Below are 21,773 nucleotides of genomic sequence, written 5' to 3' on the forward strand. Positions count from 1 at the left end.
GCCTTTATGCTGAATGGACTGTGTTTACTTTATGGACTCCAGGTTAGTTCATGACACTTAATAAAAAAACGAAAATTTAAAGAGATAGTGTTCCGTGTCTACCTCAGTGTACAGCTAAGCAAGCCACGTTACCACACCTTCCAACTCCAAGAACGTCAATTTGTCAGTGCAAAAATATTAGCAGCAGCAGTGTAAGTATCGGAAGCAATTTCTGTGAGTCGTTTTACACATTTTTTAGTCCAGCTCATGCATCAGCACAAGAGAGTACAAGTCTGACACACGGTGAACAACTGGAGAGGATGGTGCAGGAGTATCTCAAGCTCAATATCAATACCATCAAGGACTCCTGATTGGGTCTCCATCCTCTGGGTTGGTTGTAGTGGAAGAGGTGTCGGTCCCCATTATACTGTTTCTACTCTAGTGAAATTGATGCCACTTTAGTGGTGTCTGGCCCTAATTTTTGGAAATGTGGAGACACCTGATTGGGTCTCCTTCATGTGTGTTGCCTGTAGCAGTAGGCTTTCCAGACCATCAGGGCTGCACTTACTTTCAGTCAACTACCCATGTTACTATCCTTAATTTTTTCTAGAAATAGTAGTCTACAAAACTTATATTTGTGTCACCTGAGTGTGGTTGAGCAGAAAAGCAGCTTGAGCTGTTGCATGTGGTATCAAGGCTCCCATTACGGCTGGCGAACACTGATCCCTCACCCACCTCATCTTAATTTGAAGTTCAATTTAAAGCTGTAAATGCTAGCCCATAGCTGACTGCTGCTGTGCCATTACATGTTTTTATAAAATGTGTATTGTGGGTCAATTGATGTCACTTTTCATGGTGTCTGCCCCTAATTTGAGCTGTTGTGGCAGCTTTTGGACCCCTGTCAAGGTATTGTGTATGCATTTGGCTTTGCCTCCCATTGAATGCAATGGTATTCGGATTTGTTTAGCAAACTATTTGATTAATTGTTCAGTGAACAACGGGAAGTTTGCCGATCTGAAACTACCTTTTAAGGTTTAGTCATCTCTACTGACCACCACTGTACAAGATTATGATAATCAGTAAAATGTCATAGCTGCAGGGCATTACAGGGAAGCCCACATGGCAATGAAAAAGTACATTTGCCTGCTCAATGGTGCTTCATTAGATCCTCCTTTTGCAAAAATACCAGCCTCTAGTCGCTTCCTGTAGCTTTTAATGATTTCCTGGATCCTGGATGAAGGTATTTTTGACCATTCCTCTTTACAAAACAATTCCAGTTCAGTTAAGTTTGATGGTCGCCGAGCATGGACAGCCCTCTTCAAATGAACTTTTCTACCTTTTGCCACATTTATGGCTTCAAACATAAAGATATAAAATTCAAATTTTTAGGGGAAGAATCAACAACAAGTGGGACACAATCGTGAAGGGAATGAAATTTATTGGATTTTTTAAACTTTTTTAGCAAATTAAAAACTGAAAAGTGGGGTGTGCAATATTATTCGGTCCCCTTGACTTAATACTTTGTAGCGCCACCTTTTGCTGCGATTACAGCTGTAAGTCGCTTGGGGTATGTCTCTATCAGTTTTGCACATCAAGAGGCTGAAATTCTTGCCCATTCTTCCTTGCAAAACAGCTCGAGCTCATTGAGGTTGGATAGAGGGCGTTTGTGAGCAGCAGTTTTCAGCTCTTTCCACAGATTCTCGATTGAATTCAGGTCTGGACTTTGACTTGGCCATTCTAACACCTGGATATGTTTATTTTTTAACCATTCCATTTTAGATTTTTCTTTATGTTTGAGATCATTGTCTTGTTGGAAGATAAATCTCCGTCCCAGTCTCAGTTTTTTAGCAGACTCCAACAGGTTTTCTTCCAGAATGGTCCTGAATTTGGCACTGTCCATCTTCCCATCAATTTTAACCATTTTCCCTGTCCCTGCTGAAGAAAAAGCAGGCCGAAACCATGATGCTGTGCTGCTTTTACGCCAAACGTATTGTTTTGCATTGTGGCCAAAAAGTTCAATTTTGGTTTTATCTGACCAGAGCAACTTATTCCACATGTTGGGTGTGTCTCCCAGGTGGCTTGTGGCTAACTTCAAACGAGACTTTTTATGAATATCTTTGAGAAATGGCTTTCTTCTCGCCACTCTTCCATAAAGGCCAGATTTGTGGAGTGTACAATTGATTGTTGTCCTATGGACAGACTCTCCCACCTCAGCTGTAAATCTCTGCAGTTCATCCAGAGTGATCATGGGCCTTTTGACTGCATCTCTGATCAGTCTTCTCCTTGTTCGAGATAAAAGTTTAGAGAGACGGCCAGGTCTTGGTAGATTTGCAGTGGTCTGATACTCCTTCCATTTCAATATGATCGCTTGCACAGTGCTCCTTGAGATGTTTAAATCTTGGGAAATCTTTTTTTATCCAAATCCGGCTTTAAACTTTGCCACAACAGTATCTCGCACCTGCCTTGTGTGTTCCTTGGTCTTCATGATGCTCTCTGCACTTGTATCAGAACCTTGAGACTATCACAGAGCAGGTGCATTTATACAGAGACATGATTACTCACAGGTGGATTCTATTTATTATTATCAGTCATTTAGGACAACATTGGATCATTCAGAGAGCATCACTGATCTTCTGGAGTGAGTTTGCTGCACTGAAAGTAAAGGGGCCGAATAATATTGCACGCCCCACTTTTCAGTTTTTAATTTCTTAAAAAAGTTTAAAATATCCAATAAATTTTGTTCCACTTCACGATTGATACCCACTTGTTGATTCTTCCCGCCAAAATTAGAATTTTATATCTTTATGTTTGAAGCCAGAAATGTGGCAAAAGGTAGAAAAGTTCAAGGGGGGCCAAATACTTTCACAATGCACTGTACATATATAGATGTTACACATATTCACTATTATACATTAACATAGAATTAGAATTATTATTTCCATATTATATATTTTAATTTCTAATTCCCCTTATACACGCAGGAGAATCTTGTTGACTAAAAGATTGTCTAAAAAGTGACTAACAGATTGTCTAAAAAATTATCCCTTCTTAGTTGAGACAGAAATACTATGGTTTTATGTAAATATTTTAAAAGGACAAAACCTTCAAATTAGAGAGGGATAAAACATTTTGCCCATATTCTTAGCCACATCAGTGAGCCACTAAGAGCATATTTGATGAACACAGTTTTGCCACTTATTACCCCAACATATTTGATTTGGTTAGACAATTTCCTTAAACTGATCATTCCAGTAAAAATGTTTTTGTCATACAAGACATGCTGGGAAATAACTTTTTATAGGGGGTTTAATGCAGGCCTAGACTGGCATTCTGCCTTGGAGGGCATATTCCCAGTGAGCTGCTCATCCGGTGGATTGCCATTGTAAATTCTAGAGCCTATTGGGAACACAACCTCCTGACCTGTATACCGTCCAGCTGGCTCCATCTCCCAGTATCTCATTTTTGCCCATGCTGAAAATTCTCCTCAATGTAGCAGACGAACAGCATTCTAGAGCTGCATGACATTCACTTGTGACTTTAATTAGAATCCTCAGAGACTGCTTAATAGTGCAGATAGCTGTAAGCTATGTTAGCAGGTTCTATATCAGCACTGCAGGTTCCTGTCATAATAGCCTCTGATATGCAATAAAATAGGGTTCAATATTTTGTTTATGAAGCATTTTCAGCTGCACATGGACTAGGTTTGCCCCCCAGCCAGTGAAATACCAGTATTTCTCAGAAAATAGGTTTAAACACATGTGTACTTCCAATTGTAATGCTTTAGAAGTAAGTAGGCTGCAGTACAGATAGAGGATGATGAGTGGACCAAGGTCCTCCCTACTCCACTGTAGAAAGTTGGGAGCAAAGATTCTGCATACAGAAATATTTTTGAATGCAGATTATCTATTTAATTTATGGGTTTGCCAATGCCCAAAGAGTGATTTGGTAAAAAAGAGGAACTTGAGGAAGAGTAAATTTAGATGCATGTAATGACAGGAGGCAGTGCTGTGACAACTAAAGCTACATTCTCACATTCGTGTGAATAGTCAGTGTGTTGCATGATTATTTTCTCAGACAGAACACAGACCCATTAAGTAAGTACTATCCTGATCCTCACAATTGGATCAGAATATAATGTGTTCTCAGTGTCACTGATCTCAAAATATGTGATTAGATCCATTAAACTTTATGGGTCGGTATGCCGTCAAATAAAAAATTGGAAATTCAATGTGTGAATGAAGCCTAACTAGCCAAGATTTATTGAGTGTGATCACAGAGCTCAAGCTAGCCAGTGCTGTGTGTGCATGAGAAACCTGATACTGTATTGACCAGGGAGTTCAGAGCTCTGAGCTCACAATGAGTAAATCATTGCTAATTAGTTGGGATAAGGGTATGTGAACATGACACTTCAATTTCAATGGCAGAGCGGCCAAATTTTTTCTAGGCTTAGCATCTTCAGAAAAAATCCAGAGGTCATTTTATTGAAGCGACTTTGCTTTCCCACCATCTATTGCGCCAGCTCTGCCACTGGCGTCTTTTTCTTATACTTGCAATGATAAAGATCATGTCGCCCAAAGAATGAACTTGTTTCTTCTTTTAACAGCTTCACAGAATCTGAAACCCTAAAAGAAGTAATATAAGACTGAACTTGTGTTCAAAAATTTCATTTTTACATTGATTTGCATTATGTTTATTTCTTAAGGCAGTTTTGCAGTGCCATTTTGGGCGGATTCCAGGTAGAATACTTCTAATTTAGGGTGCTATAATCTGGGCAGTGATATACTGATAAAATTGTTCTGTATGTGGATGACATACTCTAATTTTTCGAAGCTCTGTTGATAGGATCATAGAGATATTGGCGAATTTCAGACTACACACAAGCCAAAAGATTAATTGGATAAGGCTTGTGCTTCTTCCAATACATGAACAATTCAAAGTGGATAGAGACCCTCTATAGGTGATATCTTCGGGAGATAATTTAAAGTATGTTGGACTTTAAGTATAACATCTGAAAAAGTATACAAAAGTACATTTTATGTCATGAAAAACTAGAGATGAGCGAACCCAAACTTTAGAGTTTGGGGTTCGTACCGGAGGTGCTGTACTTTTAACATGTACTTCTACAGAAAGTCCGTTTTAATGCTCGGAGTTCTGGGGGAAGTCCGAGAGGAGAGAGAGAGTTCAAAGTTTGGGTCCCCATAGATTTCAATGGGGTTCAGGTCCAGTTTCAAGTTCGGTTAAAGCTTTGGTACCCAAACCGAACTTTGGACTAAAGTTCGGTCAGGTACCAGAACCCTAACCTCCACAGGTCCACTCATCACTACTCAAAACATAAAAAAAGCATATATGGGTCACTTACTTGTACCTCTACTGGGTCAAGAAAAATTTAAGGACTTGATAGTGAAATCACCACTCTTGAAAAGTAAAGAACTTAAAGGTTTTTACAAGTTTCATGGTAAGGACTTTTGGTTTAAACATGGACTTGTGGAGGAGTGAAGGCAAATAAAGTGTTTTGAGTAACTTAAAAAAGAATTAATGCTCATGTCACATATTTTAAGTACAAACAGTTAAATGGAACCTGACTGCTTGTCTAGGTTGCTCAAACTGCTACCATGTATTTATTGCTCTGCTAAAACAATGCCTAACAACCCCATTCTATGAGTGACTAGTCGTTTGGCCATTTTTTCCCTGATTAGTCATCCCACTGATTTTTCCATAATGAATGGCTGAGTTCTATGTAACCGCTGCTTCTCTTGGCATGCGCAGTGTGCCGATGAAGTCAGGATGCATTCTCCCAGGTTACTGTGCATTGTAAGTGAGGCAGAGATTTGTAAAGAGCAGTTCTTTTACAAGTCATGTAACTCATGCCCTCAGAAGCCTGACACCATGATTAGTGGGATGATTAGTTGGGGGAAAACAATGTCCCCCCACACAAATAGTCACCCACTAATTAGCACATCACTAGCATAGTCATAAAATATGTTTTTGCCATATGCAGGAATCAATCAGACAATACAAAGTGAATGTTAGACAAAGTATTTATAGAGCAAATAAACTAACTCTCAATTGACACAGCTCAACTGATGAAAGAAGGAAAAAGTTTCTGTTCTCAGAAAATGACAACACTCTGAGTCTTTTCTGGGTGGATAAGCATATTTCCTTAATTTGAAATGATTACTAAATCTTAAATCTTTTCTTGCATCTTGACGCACCCACATGTTATTTATTTACTATTGTGCACCATGCAATGACTTCTTTGACTATAAAAGAACTATAAGTTTTGAACAGATAACTGGTTACCAAAGATGAGTGGATCGATTTGCGGAGGATTGAGTTCAAGTCAAATTTCTTGAAATTTGCTGTTTCACATTAATTTGAACATTATGAGATTTATTCACAGTTCACAAAAAAAACTTGCCCAGCACCATATCTCACAATGCTGAAATATCAGAGAGCAGACTAATTTTTCATTGCCACGTGGGCTTGATCATAATGCCATGGAGCTAAGACATCTTATGGATTATCATACCTTGTACAATGGTGGTCAGTACCTGGGCCATCGCAGATCTGTGGTTCCAAGAGGTGCAAAGTTTGTATGGTAGAGTCACTGGCTAAAGCTCTCATTTGTAGCACATAAGCTCTTATAGTAAGCATTGTCATCCCTCCATCTATATCTCCTGTACAGTGTAAGCTCTTATAATCAGCAGGGTCCTCACTCTCTACTATAGAGTGCAGGCTCTTAAAGTCAGGGGTGTTCTCTCTCCCCCTCTTTCTCTGGTAGAGGTTAAGGTCTTATGGTAAGCAGGGTTCTCTCCATCTTTCCCTTTCTCATCTATAGAGTGCAAGCTCTTATGATCAGCAGGCTCCTCTCTCTCTTCTGTAGAGTGTATGCTCTTATGGTCAGCAGGATTTTCTCCATTTCCTCTATCCAAGGTGTATTTTTTGAATAATCACAACCTTTCCAGTATTGAGATTTGTGCAAATTTTTTCTCTGTGAATCAAATTTTTGGAAATTTTATGCATACTGCCAAATGAGTCTGGAAACACTCGACCGGCTACTGGACTACCTAAGGTCAGGGATCACATTTTTAAATACAAGAATGTGCATATGTATTTCTGCCGACGAATGGCTCCTGGTGACCCTGAGGTAAAAGAGTAATTTATGTGTTTGTTTGGTCTTTTTTGTGGCAAATCAAGTATATTAGATTATTCAAAATTACCTTCTAAAGGAATACCACAAACCATGGCCAAAATAATTGTGATCTTATGCCCGATTTAGAATTTGGTGCATTTTGTTTGGTCCGCTTATCAAACTCACACAAGATTGTTTGTGTCATCAACCACCAATTATTCAAATAACTAACTCAACTACTGTGGCAAATCCTAATAAAAAATAGATTGATCTTTTGTCTACTTCTGTGTATGGTCATATTAAATTATTTCTTATTATGTTGTTTGTTTGTTCACATTTTAGATTTCTATCCACTGGTCTGTCATACGCAGCTTTGCACCTTAGATTTCTCCTTGGTAAAGTCTTTATTTCCTACATAGTGCACCACACCTGCGATCAAATATGGGAGTGTCTACAGGAGAAGTTCATGCACACCACAAGTGACTGGGTCTGCATTTCTCAGGGCATTATGTTAAAAGTGCCAGTTTCCCAACAGTTTGGGGCCGTAGACGGCAAGAACATCCATGTAAAGAAGCCATCGAACTCAGGGTCCCAATAATTTAACCATAAAGAATATTTTTCTGTGGTTCTGTTAGCCATGGTTGACATCAACTACATGTTTGTAGTTGAAAAACAGGAGGAAGTGGAGTTCAAAAAAGGTTTAAAAGATAATGTTTATTAGTAATGATGAGCGACAAACTAGGCGCTCGGCGAGTATTTCCGGGCTGCTGGGGCAGGAACTCGGGTCCCCTCCCGGCATGTTTGGCGCTCTTTAGAAAGCCAATGAACATGCATGGATTGCTTGTCACGCACTGTAATGCCGTAGCCCTGCTGGATATGGGCATTACAGTGATTGGATGGCCGCACAGTGTCATCAGGTCTATATAAGACCTGGCGCCGCTATGCTAGTCACAGTCTAACCTAGAACCAGGCAGAGTAGGGAGAGCTGCTGCTGAGTCAGTGAGAGATTTGCATGTTTCTTGTTAGTAAAAGTATTCCACATCATATCTATATGTCCATCTGAACTAACAGTCCTTCTGAGGACTAATCCAGCTGCATATATTTAGTGATGATATCAGGAGTTAGGCAGGCAGGCATTGTATGTGTCACTGCAGTGCATATAGTGCAAGAGGGTCCATAGCACGTTCCTGCTGCTGCTGTGACAAATATTTGTAGACATAGCCCCAGGTATCAGGAGCCAGGGCAAATTTTATTTTTATCTTAATCCTGGTTATTTGCTTAAAAAACAATCCAGAGTACACCATTTTCTGCTCCATTTGCTTGTTAGCACTGCAGAATACAGCCAGATCTTTTCCATATTACAACTATAAAAATCCAGAAATTTGAACTTAACATGGAAAATATTGGTCTCCTTTTCCATTTCATTGCAGTGTGTCGGTCAAGCTTTTCACTTTCTGTGAAGAATAGTATTAGTAAACTACTGGACTGCTATTTAAATCCGTGGTTCTCTGTCAGACGTATTACATATAACAGCGTTCCAAAATCAACCATTTATGCCTTCAATTTCGTTGCAGTGTGTAGGTCAAGCTATTGACACTAAGTCTCTGTGAAGAATAGTATTAGTAAACAACAGACCTGCTATTTAAAATCGTGGTTCTCTGTCAGACGTATCACATATAACAGCGTTAAAAAATCAGCCATTTCTGCCTTCCATTTTGTTGCAGTGTGTTGGTCAAGCTATTCACACTAGGTCTCTGTGAATAATAGTATTAGTAAACTACAGAACTGTGGTTCTCTGTCAGACGTATTACATAAAACTGCGTTTCAAAATCAGCCATTTCTCGTGAACGTGGACAATATTGTCCTCCATTTATAATGGGCAAGGTGCGTGGCAAGGGATGGGGAAGTGGACATGATGAGGATGGTGCATACAGAGGCCGAGGCAAGCTGGCCATAGGCAAGCCGAAATTGTGCCACAACAAACACCCACATCTTGTCACTCGACCTTCCTGTCCCAATTACTAGGGGACTGCAGCATACCACTATTGAACCCAGAGCAGTGGCAAAAGGTTGTTGGTTGGATAGCAGATAATGCTTCCAGTCACTTTGCTACCACCACCACCCTTTCTTCCACACGGTCAATTCTCAGAAGCCGTGAGTCTGGACTGCATATTCGTCACCCTGATCCTCCTTCCTCCCACCATGCCGAGTGCCCAGAGGCAATTGATCCCTCACTTGGACACTCATAAGATCTGTTCTCTTTTCCTTTTGTACATTCGGGCCTCTCACCGGCAAGCTTCAAGCGAGTCAAGAGGAGAACACTTGTAGCAATGCCCAAATATTTGAGCATCCAGAGTAACATGAAGGCGACAGTGGGAAAGTGCAATTAATGTCACAAGAGGTGGATGATGATGATGACACACAATTGCCAGAAAGTCAGGAGGTAGACCAGGGTGTGGAAGTGGAAGATGAGGTGGTGGATGATATAGTAACAGACCCAACCTGGCAGGGGGACATGCAGAGCGAGGACACCAGTATACAGGGGAAGGGAGGCGTAGCATCACAACAGGCAAGAAGAAGCAGTGTGGTGGCCTCAAACACAGGCGGGAAAGCGTTCCCCTTAGAGCCAACACGAAGGAAGTTGCCAGTACAACTGTTAGGTGTTTCTGAGTCTGGTTGTTTTATAAAAACTCTGCAGATAACCCCAAAAAGGCCATTTGCACCACCTGCCAGGCCAGCATCAGCAGGGGTAGCAAAACTAGCAGCCTGACCACCACCAGCATGGTCATGCATATGGCAGCAAAGCAAATGACTAAGTGGGCCGAACCCCAGGGTACAGAAACAATGTCTGCGGGTGACACTACTGCTTCTTCCGCTGTTGTGCGTGCACGCCAATCCCCTGTCCATGGCGCATGCAAAGATGCCACCCACCCTGCCCCTGTCTTTGCACACTCTCAACTAGCACCATCAGCAACCACGTCCATATCCTTGTCCCAGCGCAGTGTTCAGTTGTCCCTATCCCAGTTCTTGGAATGCAAGCGCAAATATGCAGCCAACGCCCCACAGGCCACACTACTAAATTCACACGTTTTACGAATGCTTGATCTCGAAATGTTGCCTTTTAGGTTCGTGGAGACGGAAGCTTTCCCCAGCCGCCCATCGGTACTCAGTCCCCAGCCGCCATTATTTCTCCCGGTGTGCCATCCCTGTATTGCATGAGCATGTGTCCCACAACATTAGCCGTGCCCTCAATAATGCATTTACTGGGAAAGTCCACCTAACAACGGAAACATGTACAAGTGCTTGTGGGCAGGGATGGTACATCTCGCTGATGGCACACTGGGTTAATATAGTGGAATCCAGGACCCAGTCGGACTTTGGGATGGAACACATCCTCCCAATGCCGAGGATTGCGGGCGCTGGATCAATCAGAGTTGCCCCCACATTCTACAGCTCCTGCACCTCCTCCTCTTCAGCCTCCATCTTTGAAATGACCACATCAATCGGAAGCTGTAATCACTGCTGCACTGCCTTGGCAAAGCGGCAACAGGTTTTGCTGAAGCTAATATGCTTAGGTGATAAATCTCACAACGCTGAAGAGTTGTGGACAGCTTTGAAAGAACAGGCAGTTCTGTGACTGACACCGCTGACCCTACAGCCAGGAATGGTCGTGTATGTCAATGGCCCGAACCTGGTGGTGGCTCTGAAGCGAGGCGGGCTCACACACGTACCATGCCTTGCACATGTGCTTAACCTCATGGTTCAGCGGTTTCTCAAAACCTACCCAGATCTGCCCAACCTGCTTATCAAAGTACGCCGCATTTGTGCCCATTTTATAAAGTCCACTACAGCTTCCGCCACCCTTGCCGTGCTTCGGCAGTATTTGCAGGTTCCAGCTGACCGACTGGTGTGCGATGTCCCCATGCGTTGTAACTCTACATTGCAGATGTTTGGAAGGATTTGTGAGCAGAAGAGGGCATTTGTTGAGTACCAGCATCAACAAGGCCATCGGTATTCTGGTCAGACTCCACACATAAGACCTCAGGAGTGGACATGGATGTCAGACATCTGTACCATCCTCCAAAACTGTGAGGACTCCACTAGGATGGTGAACGGCGATGACACCATAATTAGCATCACCATCCCGCTTCTGGGTCTTCTGAAATGCTCTCTGCTCACAATCAAAGAGGATGCATTGCAGGAGGAGCACAATGAGATGGAGCAAGGAACCATAAAGGGTGATTCCACATAGCCCATCGTCATCTCATCCCAACGTGGATTGGGTGACAATGAGGAAGAGGAGGAGGAGGTGGAAAAACAGGTGCTATTTTCCTGCACTATTGATAGTACTACCTGCACAACTATCATACCGTCTGTTCAGTGTGGATGGGGTGAGGACAGGGAGGAGGGAGGAGGAGGATAAGGAGGAGAGCATGGTCAGTCATCCTCTTGATGAGGACATGAAAGTCTTGCCTGTTAGCAGTCTGGCACACATGGCTAAGTTTATGTTAGGCTGCGTTTCCCTTGACCCTTGTGTTGTCGAAATTTTGGGAGACAGTCATTACTGGTTGGTGACACTTCTAGACCCACGCTATAGGGAGAATTTTTTCACTCTCTTATTCCCGCGCAGGACAGGCCTAATAAAATGGGGCAGTACGAGAAGGCCCTTGTTGCGGAATTATTTAAAAATTTCCCATCTGAAAACGATTGCAGCAGAGGTCACAGTTCATTGGACAACCAAGGAGTACAGGTGAAAGAAACTCAAATGCAATCCAGCAGAGTCGGGGAACACTGTCAAATTTGTCAAATTTCTGGGACAGTTTTCTCAGGCCCTCCCATCGCACAGGCCATGAGGCGAGGGGTAATCTCCCAAGGAGGGAAAAGTTTCGGAAGATGGTGAGGGAGTACCTTTCCGACCGTATCAACCTCCTACGTGATTCTTCTGTGCCTTATAAATATTTGGTTTCCAAGCTGGTTACTGAAAATGCTGACAGGCTGACTCTTATAAAAATGAACAAGGGCTGGATTGGGCCAGACTTCTCAACACCACCGAATGATAGCAGGGTAACATAAACTCAAATGCAGTGTCTTTTTTTTGGGAGGTCTAACTCTATTCCTATGAACCTCTGTCTTCACACCCAGACATTGGTATACGCTTCCTGATTTTGTCTATTTGCTCTTGTCCTCCTCCTTCTCCTCATCCTCATCCTGCATCACCATATCACCATATCTACGTCTCTTGCAAGGGACATTGGAGTGCCTTCAAATTTTTGTCAGCCGTTGCATTCACTGCATAGGAAAACAGTGTGGGAGACCCACTTCCTAATAATGGGAACATTGCTTTCAGAAGGTCCTCCAAACTCTACATCTCTTGCAAGGGACATTGAAGTTCCTCCAAATTTTTGGCAGCTATTGCATTCACTGCATACCCTTTAACTGTATAGCAGACCCTCTCCTTTCTAATGGGTACATGTCGTTACTGTGGCCCAGCGCTATATGTCTTTAAATTGTTAGTAGGATTTTTTCTAAATTTTGTCAGCCGTTGGACTCACTGCATACCCTATAACTATATAGCAGACCCTCTCCTTTCTAATAGGAATATGTCGTTACTGTGGCCCAGCTCTATGTGTGTTTAAATTGTTATTAGGGTTTTTCCTAAATTTTGGCAGGCGTTGTTCTAATTGCATACCCTATAACTGTATTGCAGACCCTCTCCTTTCTAATGGGAACAAATCATTATTGTGGCCCAGCTCTATATGTCTTTAAATTGTTAGTAGTTTTTTTCCTAAATTTTGGCAGCTATTGGACTAACTGTTGGAAATGTACATATCTTATTCACTTAAAAGCTCAAGACGTACTAATACATACACTCCCTGACAGAAGTTATGTCGCTTATCCATGTTATGTAAATAAAAGCTTATAACCTGATGTTAAATTCATCCATTGGTTTTATAAATTACTCTTTTAAAAGCTGAAACCCTCCCAAATTTGGTTTACGTTAAGAAAATAGATTGGCATCAGTGCTGAAATATTGATCATTTAATGAACTCAGAATGGTCAGATTTTGGCAAGACCAAAGTTTTGTCGCCTGGTCATATAATGCACCCAATCCTAGTTTACATCCTCACCAGTGCTCATTAAATGATCGGTTAATTAGTGGGTGTGTATAAAAAGAAACCCAGCACCCCAGCCCTTCGCTTGATCTGCAACTTGAGCTCTGACAACATGCCAAAAATACACCCTGCGACCAAAGCCTTGCTTATCGAGAGGCTGAAGACCAGATCCAATGCAGAGCTGGCTGGCACCTTTAATGTGTCTCAGCATCAAGCACAAAGAATTAAAAAAAGATTTAAAGAGACTGGAGATGTGTTTGACAAGTCCAGGTCCGGCAAACCACGCAAGACAACTGCTCAGAAGGAATGTTTGTTGGTTAGAAAATCCAAAGCAAGCCCCTCTTACACTGCAGCAGAATTCCAACAGGCCTGGTCACATCAAGTCCCTGTGTCAACTAGAACAGTTTGTAGGATTCTGTCTCCTAATGGCCTCCATGGTCGAATCAGTGCCCAGAAGCCAGCACTAAACAAAAGGCAAATAAAAAATCTTGTGGCATTTGCAAAGTCCCACAGCCTGCTAAACAGATGGACGCTGGAAAAGTGGCAGAAGGTGGATTTCTCTGATGAATCTTCAGTAGAATTACACCACAGCCACCGCAAGTACTGCAAGAGACCTACTGGAGCCTGTATGGATCCAAAATACACCCAGAAAACAGTTAAATTTGGTGGTGGAAAGATCATGGTCTAGGGTTACATTCAGTATGGGGGTGTGCGAAAAATTTGCAAGGTGGAAGGCAATATCAATAGCCTAAAATATCAAGAAGTATTAGCTACCTCTTACATTCCAAATCATAAAAGGGGTCAAATTATGCAGCAGGATGGTGCTCCATCTCCTACATCCATCTCTACAACAAAGTTCCTCCAGGCAAAAAAGATCAAGGTGCTCAAGGACTGGTCAGCCCAGTCACCAGACATGAACATCATTAAGCATGTTTGGGGTAGGATGAAAGAGGAAGCTTGGGAGACAAAACCAAAGAATCTAGATGAACTCTGGGAGGCATGTAAAACTGCATTCTTTGCTATTCCTGATGACTTCATTAATAAATTGTATGAATCATTGTTGAACTGCATGGATGCAGTCCTTCAAGCTCATGGAAGTCACACAAAATATTAAATATGACTCTAATAATAGCACAACAACTTCATTCACCAATGTTATGCAACATATATTTGTATTTAAAGATAAATATTTGATTGGATATTACACTTTCGGTGGGCGACAAAACTTTTGTCTTGCCAAAAATCTGACCATTCTGTGTTCAATAAATGATCAAGATTTCAGCATTGATGCCAATTTATTTTCTTAACCCTTTTACCCCCGAGGGTGGTTTGCATGTTAATGACCAGGCCAATTTTTACAATTCTGACCACTGTGACTTTATGAGGTAATTACTCTGGAACGCTTCAACGGATCCCACTGGTTATGAGAATTTTTTTTCATGTCATATTGTACTTCATGACAGTGATAACATTTCTTCAATATCACTTGCTATTATTTGCGAAAAAAAATGGAAATTTGGCAAAAATGTTGAAAATTTAGCAATTTTCAAACTTTGAATTTTGATGCCCTTAAATCAGACAGATATGTCACACAAAATAGTTAATAAATAACATTTCCCGCATGTCTACTTTACATCAGCACAATTTTGAAACCCAATTTTTTTTTTGTTAGGGAGCTATAAGGGTTAAAAGTTGACCAGCGATTTCTCATTTTTCCAACAAAATTTACAAAACCATTTTTTTAGGGATCACATGACATTTGAAGTCACTTTAAGGGGCCTTTATGACAGAAAATACCCAAAAGTGACACCATTATAAAAACTGCACCCCTCCAGGTGCTCAAAACCACATTCAAGAAGTTTATTAACCCTTCACGTGCTTCACACCAATTAATTGAATGTGAAAGGAAAAAATGAACATTTTACATTTTTTCACTAAAATTTTATTTTAGACCACAATTTTTTACTTTTACAAGGTTAGCAGGAGAAATTGGACCACAAAAGTTGTTGTGCAATTTTTTTTGAGTACGCTGATACCTTATATGTGGGGGAAAGCCATTGCTTGGGCGCACAGCTGGGCTCAGAAGGGAAGGAGTGCCATTTGACTTTTTCAATGCAAAACTCGCTGGAATTCACAGCGGACCCCATGTTGCGTTTGGAGAGTCCTTGATGTGCCTAAACAGTGGAAAACCCCCACAAGAGACCCCATTTTCGAAACTAGACCCCTCAGGGAACTTTAATTAGATGTGTGGTGAGCACTTTTAACCCCCAAGTATTTTGCAAAGGTTTATGACGAAGAGCCGTGAAAAAAAAAAAACATCTTTTTTCCACAAAAACAATTTTTTGCTGCAATATTTTAATTTTTACGAGAGTACCAGGAGAAATTGGACCACAAAAGTTGTTGTGCAATTTCTCCTGAGTATGCTGATACCTCATATGTGGGGCAAAGCCATTGTTTCTGCGCACGGCAGGGCTCGGAAGGGAAGGAGCGCCATTTGATGTTTTCAATGCCAAACTCGCTGGAATTCACAGCGGACCCCATGTCGCATTTGGAGAGCCCCTGATGGGCCTAAACAGTGGAAATACCCAACAAGTGCCACCTTTTTGGAAACTAGACCCCCAATGAATTTATCTAGATGTGTGGTGAACACTTTGAACCCTCAGGTGCCTCACAGAAAATGATAATGTTGACTTGTGAAAATAAAAAAAACATTTTTTCCACATAAATGTTAAAAAATATTTTCACAAGGGTAACATGGGAAGTGGACCTCAAAATCTGTTGTCCAGTTTCTCCTGAATGTGCTGATACCCCATGTGTTGGAGAAAACTACTGTTTGGATGCATGTCAGAGCTCGGAAGGGAAGGAGTGACGCTTTGGAATGCAGACTTTGATGGAATTGTCTGTGGGAGTCATGTCACGTTCTCAGAGCCCCTGATGTGCCTAAACAGTGGAAATGCCCAACAAGTGCCCCCTTTTTGGAAGTGGTAGCTGATTTTTGAACTTTATAATGTAGTGTCATGCGTCAGTTGTGTAGGACAACCTGACGAACACTACACAACTGACGTATGACAACCTGACGAACACTACGTCAGTTGTGTAGTGTTCATCTGTTCATCAGGTTGTCATACGTCAGAAATTAATTTAGTAGTGCATGGAAGTATGGTACCTATTTTAAGCAGTCTTTCATGCACAGGCCAGGTTTGTCGGGGCAGGTGTCACATTGATAAGTGGTGCCCTTGCGTTTTATCCTTTTATAACACACTCTGCACCTCTTTTGTAACTTGCCTTTTTTTGCGACTTGAGGAATCTGGCCGGGGAAATGCTGGCCTGATTCAATTCTCAGTCCTTCAGTTCCAGAAGTACTGGGGCCCACTCCGTCACCGCTGCCAAATATCAGGGCCGTGATAACTGTCTCCTGGAAGTGAAGGTATGACACAGAAGTCTGGCCTGCACATTTTGACAGAAGGAAAGCATTGTGCATTGCCATCTGTACAAGGTGCACCGCCAACTTCTTATACCATACCTTGGCATTTCTCAAAGCACTGTACAGCTGGACGACATGATCAGAGATATCAACTCCCCCCATGTACTTGTTGCACCCAACTACACAGTCTGGTTTACAGGCCTGGGTAGTGGAACCTTGTATAGTGCAGAGGGTGCTGCAATCACCATTTATGGTGGTCAAGAGAAGGACATCCCTCTTGTCCTTGTACTTGACCACCAGCAGGTGGTCGATACATTGGGCTCTGCTCTCACCCTTTCTGAGCATCTGCCCAATTAGCGTCTTTGGGAGGCCTCTCTGATTTTTGTGGACAGTACCACAGGCTGCGTTATGTCGCGCAGAAAGGGACTTGAATAGAGCGACACTGGTATAAAAGTTATCCACGTACAGGTGATAACCTTTATCCAGCAGTGGGTGCACCAAGTCCCACACAATTTTCCCACTCACTCCCAGAACAGGGGAGCATTCAGGGGGTTCAATCCGGGAGTCCTTCCCTTCATAAACTCTAAACTTGTGAGTGTACCCTGAGGTACTCTCACAAAGTTTATACAGCTTGATTCCGTACCTGGCCCTCTTACTGGGCAGGTACTGCCGGAATCCAAGCCGCCCCTTAATAGCAATTAAGGACTCATCCACACAGATGTCCCTTTGGGGCACATACACTTCAGCAAACTTGCTGTTGAAGTGTTCGATGACCGGCCGAACTTTGAAAAGACGAACAAAGTTCGGGTCATCTCGTGCAGGACACCTTGCATTATCGTTGTAATGCAAGTACTTGTGGATGGCCTCAAAACGTGTCCGGGTCATGACCATTCGGAACACTGGAGTGTTATACAAAACGTCAACACTCCAGTATTGCCGAACTTCTGGCTTCTTCACGATCCCCATATGAAGGACCAGGCCCCAAAACTTCATCATTTCTACTGCATCTACAGGAGACCAGTTAGAAAATGATGCAGAGGGGTTTTGTTCCAATAACTGATGAGCGTACAAATTAGTTTGGCCCACCATGAGGTTTATAAAATCCTCTAAGAAAAATACTTTGAAAAGTCTATTTCTGTGAGGCTGGTGGTGTCAAACTTGATTCCTGATTCAGAAACGAAATCAGGAATCAGTGGCTCATAGTTTTCAGGGGGGCGAGGCCCATATGGGGTCTGTAGCGGGGGATGCTGGTTTGTCTTCTTTCCTGGGATGACTGCGGGGCGGTCCAGCAGCACCTGAAGAGGAAGAAGAGGAGGAGGAAGAGGAGGAGGAAGAAGAGGACGAGGAAGAGGAGGAGGAAGAAGAGGACGATGAGGCGTCGGAAAAATAAAAAAATGGGGGAACCTCGCCCTCGCTGTCAGTGTCGGAGGCTAGAAGAGTGTATGCCTCCTCCGCTGAATAGCGAGTTTTTGGATGAGCGGGACATTTTTTTTTTGTTATTTATGTAGTGTGTGTGTGTCTGTACTTTATTTAGAGTGTGTATGTGTCAGTACTTTATTTAGAGTGTGTATGTGTCAGTGTGCATGGTGCAAACTTTTTTTCTGAAAAAAAAAGGGAAAAAGGGACTACTGTATGTCGTGCAAACAGTGAGCGCGAGTGTGGATCGGTGAACTATGTCACCGATCAACGCTCGGCAGCTGCTGGATGTGCACACGGAAGAGGGGAATTGAGGTGGATGAGGGGAGATCAGAGATGACTTACCAAAGTTTTCTCTGTTCTTCTTCCAGCAGCAGGCTCTGGAGCAGGATCAGCAGCAGGACCGGCACAGAAGATCCAGGAGCAGGAGTCGGTGCCCAGAGCAGGAGACGGCCCCTGGAGCAGGAGCAGGAGATGGCCCCCGGAGCAGGAGACGGCCCCCGGAGCAGTAAACGGTGCCCGGAGCAGGAGACGGCGCCCGGAGCAGGAGACGGTGCCCGAAGCAGGAGACGGAGCCCGGAGAAGGAGACAGCCCCCGGAGCAGGAGCAGGAGACGGCCCCTGAAGCAGGAGCAGGAGATGGCCCCCGGAGCAGGAGACCACCCCCGGAGCAGTAAACGGTGCCCGGAGCAGGAGACGGCGCCCGGAGCAGGAGTCGGTGCCCGAAGCAGGAGACAGAGCCCGGAGCAGGAGACAGCCCCCGTTCCCCGTAGCAGGAGATGGCCCCCGGAGCAGGAGACGACCCCCGGTGAAGGAGATGGCCCCTGGAGCAGGAGACTGTGCCCGGAGAAGGAGACGGCGCCCGGAGCAGGAGACGGTGCTCGTAGCAGGAGGCGGTGCCTGGAGCAGGAACTGGAGCCTGGAGCAGGAAACCAGGAACAAAGCTGGAGCTGGAGACCAGAACCAAGAGAATTAACAGAAAAAATCCTGAAAAGCAGCGAGCACAGACGTTGATCAGTGATGTAGTCACTGGTCAGCGCTCGGCCGCTGCAGGATGCACGAAAAAAAAATGGTGGGAAGGGGGGTAAAAAGAGGGGGTAGGGGAGAGTGGGGGATTGGGGTGGATGAGGCTAGAACAGAGATGGACTTACCAAAGTCTTCTCTGTTCTTCAGCAGCATCAGCAGTAGGCTCTGGTTCAGTATCTGGAGCAGGAACCACAGCAGGTCAGGGGCAGGAGACCCAGTACGCTGGAGAAGATCCAGGAGACCAAAGCAGCAGCAGCAGCAACTGGAGCAGGTGAAAAGACTGTCTTGTAGTGTCACAGTAGATTTTGTGGCACTACAAGGCCCAGTGACAGAAAGATCAGATGTGACCGCTCTGTAGAAATCCTCACCAAGTGTGAGGGTCTGCAGGGCGGTCACAGGGGGGTGAAAGGGTGGTGACAGGTGGAGGTCACCACCCAGTCACCTCCCGGTCAGGTAATCTGATTGGAGCGATCGATGATGACATTGATTGCTCCAATCAGAGTACCAGAATACTGGTGACCGGGCGTTCACAGGGAGGTGTCACCCCTCTGTGACCCCCTGTGGTGCATGCAGTGCCCCAGCCATCTGATTGGTGACATTGATTGCACCAATCAGACATGGCTGGAGCAGAGCACGCACCACAGGGGGTCACAGGGGGGTGACACCTCCCTGTGACCGCCCGGTCACCTGTATTCAGGTACTCTGATTGAAGCGATCGATGTCATCATCGATCGCTCCATTCAGCACAGTCTGGGGGCTTTCATCACATTGCAGGGGGTCATGGGGCAGTGACAAGCAGGTCATAAGCCGGTCACCGCTCCATGACCGACCTGTCATCGCGCGGTCCCGCTATGATCTGCTTAATCAATGTGATCGGCGATCGCACCGATCATAGCGCTTTGGGATCAGGGATGGGGTCTCCTAGAAACAGGCTAGGATCGATGCTCTTAGGAGCACCGATCCTAGGCTTCACATCACTGTTTCCGGCAATATGATTGCCGGAAACAGTGAGAATGCTGTGATTGGCTGTTCAGAATTGAACAGCCAATCAAAGTGATTGTGGGTGCGGGGGGGCTGCGACATCTCTCGGGATGCCGGCGCCATCAACCCTGAGGTGAGATGGCGCCGGAAATTTAATGCGATCACCGCAACTTTAGTCGCGGAACCGCATTAAAGACCATGACCTAATAGTACGTAATTGGTCCAGGTCACAATGACGTACTATCAGTTCACACGTCAGAAAAGGGTTGACCTGAACCAAATTTGGGAGGGTTTCAGCTTTCAAAAGAGTAATTTATAAAACCAATGGATGAATTTAACGTCAGGTTATATGCTTTTATTTACATAACGTGGATAAGCGACATAACTTCTGTCAGGGAGTGTACCTGCGCCCTGGGCTTAAAGAGCCAGGCACGTATTAGTACTGTTGGCAGGCTGTGCGGGTGCGATTGCCACCGGGTATCAGCTGATTGTCACAGCTGACACCCGGTGCTATGTGCTGGGAGCAGTCCAGCACAGCTCCCGGCACATTAACCCCCGCAATGCTGCAATCGAAGTCGATCGCAGCATTGCGGGGGCAAGGGGAGGTGATCGCCATACTCACCTCTCCTGCTGGCATCCAACGGTGTCTGCCGCGGCTTCCCGGATGTTGCCATGATGTCCCAATGTCTTCATGACAACATCTGGGTCACCAGACAGCAGGAAGATACTTTGGTCATGTGCAGTGCATGACCAAAGTATTTTCTGCATCTGCAGTGCTGACAGCCTGTATAGCACAAAATGGTGCTCCATCCCTATGCTATACAGGCGATCAGAATAAAAAAAGTGAAAGTCCCATTGTGGGACAAAGTATAAAAGTGAAAAAAGTGTTAAAAAATGGAAAAAAATAATAATTTCTAAAAATATAAAAAAAAAAAAAAATCCACCAAAAATAAAAATATAATGTGCCCATCAATAAATATTATTCTGAAAAAAAACCCCAATAAAAATACATATATTTGGTATTGCCACGTCCGGAACGACCTGACCTATAAAACTGTCCCACAAGTTAACCCCTTTAGTGAACACGATAAAAAAAAAATAAAAAACTAAGCAAAAAACAATGCGTTATCATCATACCGCGAAACAAAAAATGGAATAACACGTGATCAAAAAGCGAATATAAATAAAAATGGTACCGCTGAAAACGTCATCTTGTCCCACAAAAAACAAGCCACCATACAGCTCGATCAGTCGAAAAATAAAAAGTTATAGCTCTCAGAATAAAGCGATGCAAAAAAATATTTTTTTCTATAAAATAGCTTTTATTGTGTAAAAGCGCCAAAACAAAGAAAAATTATATAAATGTGGTACCGCTGTAAACGTACTGACCCAAAGAATAAAGCTGCCTTATCAATTTTACCACACGCGGAACAGCATAAAAAAAAAAAAAAAACAGTTCCTGAATTGTTGGTTTTTGCTTATTCCACATCCCAAAAATCATAATAGAAAGCGATCAAAAAATGTCACGTGCCTGAAAATGGTACCAATAAAAATGTCAACTTGTCCTGCAAAAAGAAAGCCATCACATGACTCTGTCGGCCTAAATATGAAAAAATTATAGCTCTCAAAATATGGCGATGCAAAAACTAAATTTTACAAAAAAATGTGTCTCTTAGTGTGTCAATCATAAAAACTCGATATGA

The sequence above is a fragment of the Phyllobates terribilis genome, unplaced genomic scaffold (assembly GCF_046119375.1).
Source record: "Phyllobates terribilis strain yellow unplaced genomic scaffold, ASM4611937v1 Scaffold_4__5_contigs__length_816908805, whole genome shotgun sequence".
NCBI lineage: Eukaryota > Metazoa > Chordata > Amphibia > Anura > Dendrobatidae > Phyllobates > Phyllobates terribilis.